Genomic DNA, 9,147 nt, shown 5'->3' with positions numbered 1-9,147 from the left:
AGTGCCAGTCTATGCTATGCAGTGCCAGTCTGGGTTATCCAGTGCCAGTCTATGCTATGCAGTGCCAGTCTATGCTATGCAGTGCCAGTCTGGGCTATGCAGTGCCAGTTTGGGGTAGCCAGTCCCAGTCTATGCTATGCAGTGCCAGTCTGGGTTATCCAATGCCGGTCTGGGTTATCCAGTGCCAGTCTGGGCTATGCAGTGCCAGTTTGGGCTATCCAGTGCCAGTCCGGGCTGTGCAGTGCCAGTCTGGGCTAGCCAGTGCCAGTCTGGGCTATGCAGTGCCAGTTTGGGCTATCCAATGCCAGTTTGGACTATGCATTGCCAGTTTGGGCTAGCCAGTGCCAGTCTATGCTATGCAGTGTGAGTCTGGGCTATCCAGTGCCAGTCTGGGCTATGCAGTGCCAGTTTGGGCTATCCAGTGCCAGTCTGGGTTATCCAGTGCCAGTTTGGGCTATGCAGTGCCAGTCTGGGTTATCCAGTGCCAGTCTATGCTATGCAGTGCCAGTCTAGGTTATCCAGTGCCAGTCTGGGTTATCCAGTGCCAGTCTATGCTATGCAGTGCCAGTCTGGGTTATCCAGTGCCATTCTATGCTATGCAGTGCCAGTCTGGGCTTTGCAGTGCCAGTCTGGGTTTCCAGTGCCAGTCTGGGTTATCCAGTGCCAGTCTATGCTATGCAGTGCCAGTCTGGGTTATCCAGTGCCAGTCTATGTTATGCAGTGCCAGTCTGGGCTATGCAGTGTCAGTCTGGGCTATGCAGTGCCAGTCTAGGTTATCCAGTGCCAGTCTGGGCTATGCAGTGCCAGTCTGGGTTATCCAGTGCCAGTCTATGCTATGCACTGCCAGTCTGGGTTATCCAGTGCCAATCTGGGCTATGCAGTGCCAGTTTGGGCTATCCAGTGTCAGTTTGGGCTATGCATTGCCAGTTTGGGCTAGCCAGTGCCAGTCTATGCTATGCAGTGCCAGTCTGGGTTATCCAGTGCCAGTCTGGGCTATGCAGTGCCAGTTTGGGATATCCAGTGCCAGTCTGGGTTATCCAGTGCCAGTCTGGGCTATGCAGTGCCAGTCTGGGTTATCCAGTGCCAGTCTATGCTATCCAGTCCCAGTCTGGTTTATCCAGTCCCAGTCTATGCTATGCAGTGCCAGTCTGAGCTATGCAGTGCCAGTTTGGGCTATCCAGTGCCAGTTTGGGCTAGCCAGTCTATGCTATGCAGTGCCAGTCTGGTTTATCCAGTGCCAGTCTGGGCTATGCAGTGCCAGCCTGGGCTATGCAGTGCCAGTTTGGGCTATCCAGTGCCAGTTTGGGCTAGCCAGTGCCAGTCTATGCTATGCAGTGCCAGTCTGGTTTATCCAGTGCCAGTCTAGGCTATGCAGTGCCAGCCTGGGCTATCCAGTACCAGCCTGGGCTATGCAGTGCCAGCCTGGGCTAGCCAGTGCCAGTCTGGGCTATGCAGTGCCAGTCTGGTCTAGCCAGTGCCAGTCTGGGCTATGTCGTGCCAGTCTGGGCTAGCCAGTGCCAGTCTGGGTTATCCAGTGCCAGTCTGGGCCCTGCAGTGCCAGTCTGGGTTATCCAGTGCCAGTCTATGCTATCCAGTGCCAGTCTGGGTTATCCAGTGCCAGTCTGGGCTATGCAGTGCCAGTCTGGGCTATGCGGTGTCAGTCTGGGCTATGCAGTGCCAGTCTGCGTTATCCAGTGCCAGTCTGGGCTATGCAGTGTCAGTCTGGGCTATGCAGTGCCAGTCTAGGTTATCCAGTGCCAGTCTGGGCTATGCAGTGCCAGTCTGGGTTATCCAGTGCCAGTCTATGCTATGCAGTGCCAGTCTGGGTTATCCAGTGCCAATCTGGGCTATGCCGTGCCAGTTTGGGCTATCCAGTGCCAGTCTGGGTTATCCAGTGCCAGTTTGGGCTATGCAGTGCCAGTCTGGGTTATCCAGTGCCAGTCTATGCTATGCAGTGCCAGTCTAGGTTATCCAGTGCCAGTCTGGGTTATCCAGTGCCAGTTTGGGCTATGCAGTGCCAGTCTGGGTTATCCAGTGCCAGTCTATGCTATGCAGTGCCAGTCTAGGTTATCCAGTGCCAGTCTGGGTTATCCAGTGCCAGTCTATGCTATGCAGTGCCAGTCTGGGTTATCCAGTGCCAGTCTATGCTATGCAGTGCCAGTCTGGGCTTTGCAGTGCCAGTCTGGGTTATCCAGTGCCAGTCTGGGTTATCCAGTGCCAGTCTATGCTATGCAGTGCCAGTCTGGGTTATCCAGTGCCAGTCTATGTTATGCAGTGCCAGTCTGGGCTATGCAGTGTCAGTCTGGGCTATGCAGTGCCAGTCTAGGTTATCCAGTGCCAGTCTGGGCTATGCAGTGCCAGTCTGGGTTATCCAGTGCCAGTCTATGCTATGCAGTGCCAGTCTGGGTTATCCAGTGCCAATCTGGGCTATGCAGTGCCAGTTTGGGCTATCCAGTGTCAGTCTGGGCTATGCATTGCCAGTTTGGGCTAGCCAGTGCCAGTCTATGCTATGCAGTGCCAGTCTGGGTTATCCAGTGCCAGTCTGGGCTATGCAGTGCCAGTTTGGGATATCCAGTGCCAGTCTGGGTTATCCAGTGCCAGTCTGGGCTATGCAGTGCCGGTCTGGGTTATCCAGTGCCAGTCTATGCTATCCAGTCCCAGTCTGGTTTATCCAGTCCCAGTCTATGCTATGCAGTGCCAGTCTGAGCTATGCAGTGCCAGTTTGGGCTATCCAGTGCCAGTTTGGGCTAGCCAGTGCCAGTCTATGCTATGCAGTGCCAGTCTGGTTTATCCAGTGCCAGTCTGGGCTATGCAGTGCCAGCCTGGGCTATCCAGTACCAGCCTGGGCTATGCAGTGCCAGCCTGGGCTAGCCAGTGCCAGTCTGGGCTATGCAGTGCCAGTCTGGTCTAGCCAGTGCCAGTCTGGGCTATGTCGTGCCAGTCTGGGCTAGCCAGTGCCAGTCTGGGTTATCCAGTGCCAGTCTGGGCCCTGCAGTGCCAGTCTGGGTTATCCAGTGCCAGTCTATGCTATCCAGTGCCAGTCTGGGTTATCCAGTGCCAGTCTGGGCTATGCAGTGCCAGTCTGGGTTATCCAGTGCCAGTCTGGGTTATCCAGTGCCAGTCTATGCTATGCAGTGCCAGTCTGGGCTATGCGGTGTCAGTCTGGGCTATGCAGTGCCAGTCTGCGTTATCCAGTTCCAATCTGGGCTATGCAGTGCCAGTTTGGGCTATCCGGTGCCAGTTTGGGCTATGCATTGCCAGTCTGGGCTAGCCAGTGCCAGTCTATGCTATGCAGTGCCAGTCTGGGTTATCCAGTGCCAGTCTGGGCTATGCAGTGCCAGTTTGGGATATCCAGTGCCAGTCTGGGTTATCCAGTGCCAGTCTGGGCTATGCAGTGTCAGTCTGGGTTATCCAGTGCCAGTCTATGCTATGCAGTGTCAGTCTGGGTTATCCAGTGCCAGTCTATGCTTGGCAGTGCCAGTCTGGGCTATGCAGTGCCAGTCTGGGCTATGCAGTGCCAGTTTGGGATATCCAGTGCCAGTCTGGGTTATCCAGTGCCAGTCTGGGCTATGCAGTGCCAGTCTGGGTTATCCAGTGCCAGTCTATGCTATCCAGTCCCAGTCTGGGTTATCCAGTGCCAGTCTATGCTATCCAGTCCCAGTCTGGGTTATCCAGTGCCAGTCTATGCTATGCAGTGCCAGTCTGGGTTATCCAGTGCCAGTCTATGCTATGCAGTGCCAGTCTATGCTATGCAGTGCCAGTCTGGGCTATGCAGTGCCAGTTTGGGCTAGCCAGTCCCAGTCTATGCTATGCAGTGCCAGTCTGGGTTATCCAGTGCCGGTCTGGGTTATCCAGTGCCAGTCTGGGCTATGCAGTGCCAGTTTGGGCTATCCAGTGCCAGTCTGGGCTGTGCAGTGCCAGTCTGGGCTAGCCAGTGCCAGTCTGGGCTATGCAGTGCCAGTCTGGGCTATCCAATGCCAGTTTGGGCTATGCATTGCCAGTTTGGGCTAGCCAGTGCCAGTCTATGCTATGCAGTGCCAGTCTGGGTTATCCAGTGCCAGTCTGGGTTATCCAGTGCCAGTTTGGGCTATGCAGTGCCAGTCTGGGTTATCCAGTGCCAGTCTATGCTATGCAGTGCCAGTCTGGGTTATCCAGTGCCAGTCTATGCTATGCAGTGCCAGTCTGGGTTATCCAGTGCCAGTCTATGCTATGCAGTGCCCGTCTTGGCTATGCAGTGCCAGTCTGGGTTATCCAGTGCCAGTCTGGGCTATGCAGTGTCAGTCTGGGCTATGCAGTGCCAGTCTAGGTTATCCAGTGCCAGTCTGGGCTATGCAGTGCCAGTCTGGGTTATCCAGTGCCAGTCTATGCTATGCAGTGCCAGTCTGGGTTATCCAGTGCCAATCTGGGCTATGCAGTGCCAGTTTGGGCTATCCAGTGTCAGTTTGGGCTATGCATTGCCAGTTTGGGCTAGCCAGTGCCAGTCTATGCTATGCAGTGCCAGTCTGGGTTATCCAGTGCCAGTCTGGGCTATGCAGTGCCAGTTTGGGATATCCAGTGCCAGTCTGGGTTATCCAGTGCCAGTCTGGGCTATGCAGTGCCAGTCTGGGGTATCCAGGGCCAGTCTGGGTTATCCAGTGCCAGACTGGGCTATGCAGGGCCAGTATGGGTTATCCAGTGCCAGTCTGTGCTATCCAGTCCCAGTCTGGGTTATCCAGTGCCAGTCTATGCTATGCAGTGCCAGTCTGGGCTATGCAGTGCCAGTCTGGGCTATCCAGTGCCAGTTTGGGCTAGCCAGTGCCAGTCTATGCTATGCAGTGCCAGTCTGGGTTATCCAGTGCCAGTCTATGCTATGCAGTGCCAGTCTGGGCTATGCAGTGTCAGTCTGGGCTATGCAGTGCCAGTCTAGGTTATCCAGTGCCAATCTGGGCTATGCAGTGCCAGTCTGGGTTATCCAGTGCCAGTCTATGCTATGCAGTGCCAGTCTGGGTTATCCAGTGCCAGTCTGCGTTATCCAGTGCCAATCTGGGCTATGCAGTGCCAGTTTGGGCTATCCAGTGCCAGTTTGGGCTATGCATTGCCAGTTTGGGCTAGCCAGTGCCAGTCTATGCTATGCAGTGCCAGTCTGGGTTATCCAGTGCCAGTCTGGGCTATGCAGTGCCAGTTTGGGATATCCAGTGCCAGTCTGGGTTATCCAGTGCCAGTCTGGGCTATGCAGTGCCAGTCTGGGTTATCCAGTGCCAGTCTATGCTATCCAGTCCCAGTCTGGGTTATCCAGTGCCAGTCTATGCTATGCAGTGCCAGTCTGGGTTATCCAGTGCCAGTCTATGCTATGCAGTGCCAGTCTATGCTATGCAGTGCCAGTCTGGGCTATGCAGTGCCAGTTTGGGGTAGCCAGTCCCAGTCTATGCTATGCAGTGCCAGTCTGGGTTATCCAATGCCGGTCTGGGTTATCCAGTGCCAGTCTGGGCTATGCAGTGCCAGTTTGGGCTATCCAGTGCCAGTCCGGGCTGTGCAGTGCCAGTCTGGGCTAGCCAGTGCCAGTCTGGGCTATGCAGTGCCAGTTTGGGCTATCCAATGCCAGTTTGGACTATGCATTGCCAGTTTGGGCTAGCCAGTGCCAGTCTATGCTATGCAGTGTGAGTCTGGGCTATCCAGTGCCAGTCTGGGCTATGCAGTGCCAGTTTGGGCTATCCAGTGCCAGTCTGGGTTATCCAGTGCCAGTTTGGGCTATGCAGTGCCAGTCTGGGTTATCCAGTGCCAGTCTATGCTATGCAGTGCCAGTCTAGGTTATCCAGTGCCAGTCTGGGTTATCCAGTGCCAGTCTATGCTATGCAGTGCCAGTCTGGGTTATCCAGTGCCATTCTATGCTATGCAGTGCCAGTCTGGGCTTTGCAGTGCCAGTCTGGGTTTCCAGTGCCAGTCTGGGTTATCCAGTGCCAGTCTATGCTATGCAGTGCCAGTCTGGGTTATCCAGTGCCAGTCTATGTTATGCAGTGCCAGTCTGGGCTATGCAGTGTCAGTCTGGGCTATGCAGTGCCAGTCTAGGTTATCCAGTGCCAGTCTGGGCTATGCAGTGCCAGTCTGGGTTATCCAGTGCCAGTCTATGCTATGCACTGCCAGTCTGGGTTATCCAGTGCCAATCTGGGCTATGCAGTGCCAGTTTGGGCTATCCAGTGTCAGTTTGGGCTATGCATTGCCAGTTTGGGCTAGCCAGTGCCAGTCTATGCTATGCAGTGCCAGTCTGGGTTATCCAGTGCCAGTCTGGGCTATGCAGTGCCAGTTTGGGATATCCAGTGCCAGTCTGGGTTATCCAGTGCCAGTCTGGGCTATGCAGTGCCAGTCTGGGTTATCCAGTGCCAGTCTATGCTATCCAGTCCCAGTCTGGTTTATCCAGTCCCAGTCTATGCTATGCAGTGCCAGTCTGAGCTATGCAGTGCCAGTTTGGGCTATCCAGTGCCAGTTTGGGCTAGCCAGTCTATGCTATGCAGTGCCAGTCTGGTTTATCCAGTGCCAGTCTGGGCTATGCAGTGCCAGCCTGGGCTATCCAGTACCAGCCTGGGCTATGCAGTGCCAGTCTGGGCTAGCCAGTGCCAGTCTGGGCTATGCAGTGCCAGTCTGGTCTAGCCAGTGCCAGTCTGGGCTATGTAGTGCCAGTCTGGGCTAGCCAGTGCCAGTCTGGATTATCCAGTGCCAGTCTGGGCCCTGCAGTGCCAGTCTGGGTTATCCAGTGCCAGTCTATGCTATCCAGTGCCAGTCTGGGCTATGCAGTGCCAGTCTGGGTTATCCAGTGCCAGTCTGGGTTATCCAGTGCCAGTCTATGCTATGCAGTGCCAGTCTGGGCTATGCGGTGTCAGTCTGGGCTATGCAGTGCCAGTCTGCGTTATCCAGTGCCAATCTGGGCTATGCAGTGCCAGTTTGGGCTATCCGGTGCCAGTTTGGGCTATGCATTGCCAGTTTGGGCTAGCCAGTGCCAGTCTATGCTATGCAGTGCCAGTCTGGGTTATCCAGTGCCAGTCTGGGCTATGCAGTGCCAGTTTGGGATATCCAGTGCCAGTCTGGGTTATCCAGTGCCAGTCTGGGCTATGCAGTGCCGGTCTGGGTTATCCAGTGCCAGTCTATGCTATCCAGTCCCAGTCTGGTTTATCCAGTCCCAGTCTATGCTATGCAGTGCCAGTCTGAGCTATGCAGTGCCAGTTTGGGCTATCCAGTGCCAGTTTGGGCTAGCCAGTGCCAGTCTATGCTATGCAGTGCCAGTCTGGTTTATCCAGTGCCAGTCTGGGCTATGCAGTGCCAGCCTGGGCTATCCAGTACCAGCCTGGGCTATGCAGTGCCAGCCTGGGCTAGCCAGTGCCAGTCTGGGCTATGCAGTGCCAGTCTGGTCTAGCCAGTGCCAGTCTGGGCTATGTCGTGCCAGTCTGGGCTAGCCAGTGCCAGTCTGGGTTATCCAGTGCCAGTCTGGGCCCTGCAGTGCCAGTCTGGGTTATCCAGTGCCAGTCTATGCTATCCAGTGCCAGTCTGGGTTATCCAGTGCCAGTCTGGGCTATGCAGTGCCAGTCTGGGTTATCCAGTGCCAGTCTGGGTTATCCAGTGCCAGTCTATGCTATGCAGTGCCAGTCTGGGCTATGCGGTGTCAGTCTGGGCTATGCAGTGCCAGTCTGCGTTATCCAGTGCCAGTCTGGGCTATGCAGTGTCAGTCTGGGCTATGCAGTGCCAGTCTAGGTTATCCAGTGCCAGTCTGGGCTATGCAGTGCCAGTCTGGGTTATCCAGTGCCAGTCTATGCTATGCAGTGCCAGTCTGGGTTATCCAGTGCCAATCTGGGCTATGCAGTGCCAGTTTGGGCTATCCAGTGTCAGTTTGGGCTATGCATTGCCAGTTTGGGCTAGCCAGTGCATGTCTATGCTATGCAGTGCCAGTCTGGGTTACCCAGTGCCAGTCTGGGCTATGCAGTGCCAGTTTGGGATATCCAGTGCCAGTCTGGGTTATCCAGTGCCAGTCTGGGCTATGCAGTGCCAGTCTGGGTTATCCAGTGCCAGTCTATGCTATCCAGTCCCAGTCTGGGTTATCCAGTCCCAGTCTATGCTATGCAGTGCCAGTCTGGGCTATGCAGTGCCAGTTTGGGCTATCCAGTGCCAGTTTGGGCTAGCCAGTGCCAGTCTATGCTATGCAGTGCCAGTCTGGGTTTCCAGTGCCAGTCTGGGCTATGCAGTGCCAGCCTGGGCTATCCAGTGCCAGCCTGGGCTATGCAGTGCCAGTCTGGGCTAGCCAGTGCCAGTCTGGGCTATGCAGTGCCAGCCTGGGCTATCCAGTGCCAGCCTGGGCTATGCAGTGCCCGTCTGGGCTAGCCAGTGCCAGTCTGGGCTATGCAGTGCCAGTTTGGGCTATCCAGTGCCAGTCTGGGCTATGCAGTGCCAATTTGGGCTATCCAGTGCCAGTTTGGGCTAGCCAGTGAATCTATGCTATGCAGTGCCAGTCTGGGTTACCCAGTGCCAGTCTGGGTTATCCAGTACCAGTCTGGGCTATGCAGTGCCAGTTTGGGCTATGCAGTGCCAGTCTGGGCTAGCCAGTGCCAGTCTGGGCTATGCAGTGCCAGTCTGGGCTAGCCAGTGCCAGTTTGGGCTATCTAGTGCCAGTCTGGGCTATGCAGTGCCAGTCTGGGCTAGCCAGTGCCAGTCTGGGCTATGCAGTGCCAGTCTGGGCTATGCAGTGCCAGTCAGGGTTATCCTGTGCCAGTCTGGGCTATGCAGTGCCAGTCTGGGTTATCCAGTGCCAGTCTGGGCTATGCAGTGCCAGTTTGGGCTATCCAGTGCCAGTCTGGGCTAGCCAGTGCCAGTCTGGGCTATGCAGTGCCAGTCTGGGCTATCAAGTGTCAGTCTGGGCTATGCAGTGCCAGTTTGGGATATCCAGTGCCAGTCTGAGCTATGCAGTGCCAGTCTGGGCTATCCAGTGCCAGTCTGAGCTATGCAGTGCCAGTCTGGGCTATCCAGTGCCAGTCTGGGCTATGCAGTGCCAGTTTGGGCTATCCAGTGCCAGTCTGGGCTATGCAGTGCCAGTCTGGGCTGTCCAGTGCCAGTTTGGGCTATCCAGTGCCAGTCTGGGCTATGCAGTGCCAGTCTGGGCTGTCCAGTGCCAGTTTGGGCTATCCAGTG

Source organism: Heterodontus francisci, chromosome 15 (genome assembly GCF_036365525.1).
Source record: "Heterodontus francisci isolate sHetFra1 chromosome 15, sHetFra1.hap1, whole genome shotgun sequence".
In the NCBI taxonomy this organism is placed as follows: domain Eukaryota; kingdom Metazoa; phylum Chordata; class Chondrichthyes; order Heterodontiformes; family Heterodontidae; genus Heterodontus; species Heterodontus francisci.
Note: the sequence above shows the minus strand (reverse complement) of the source record.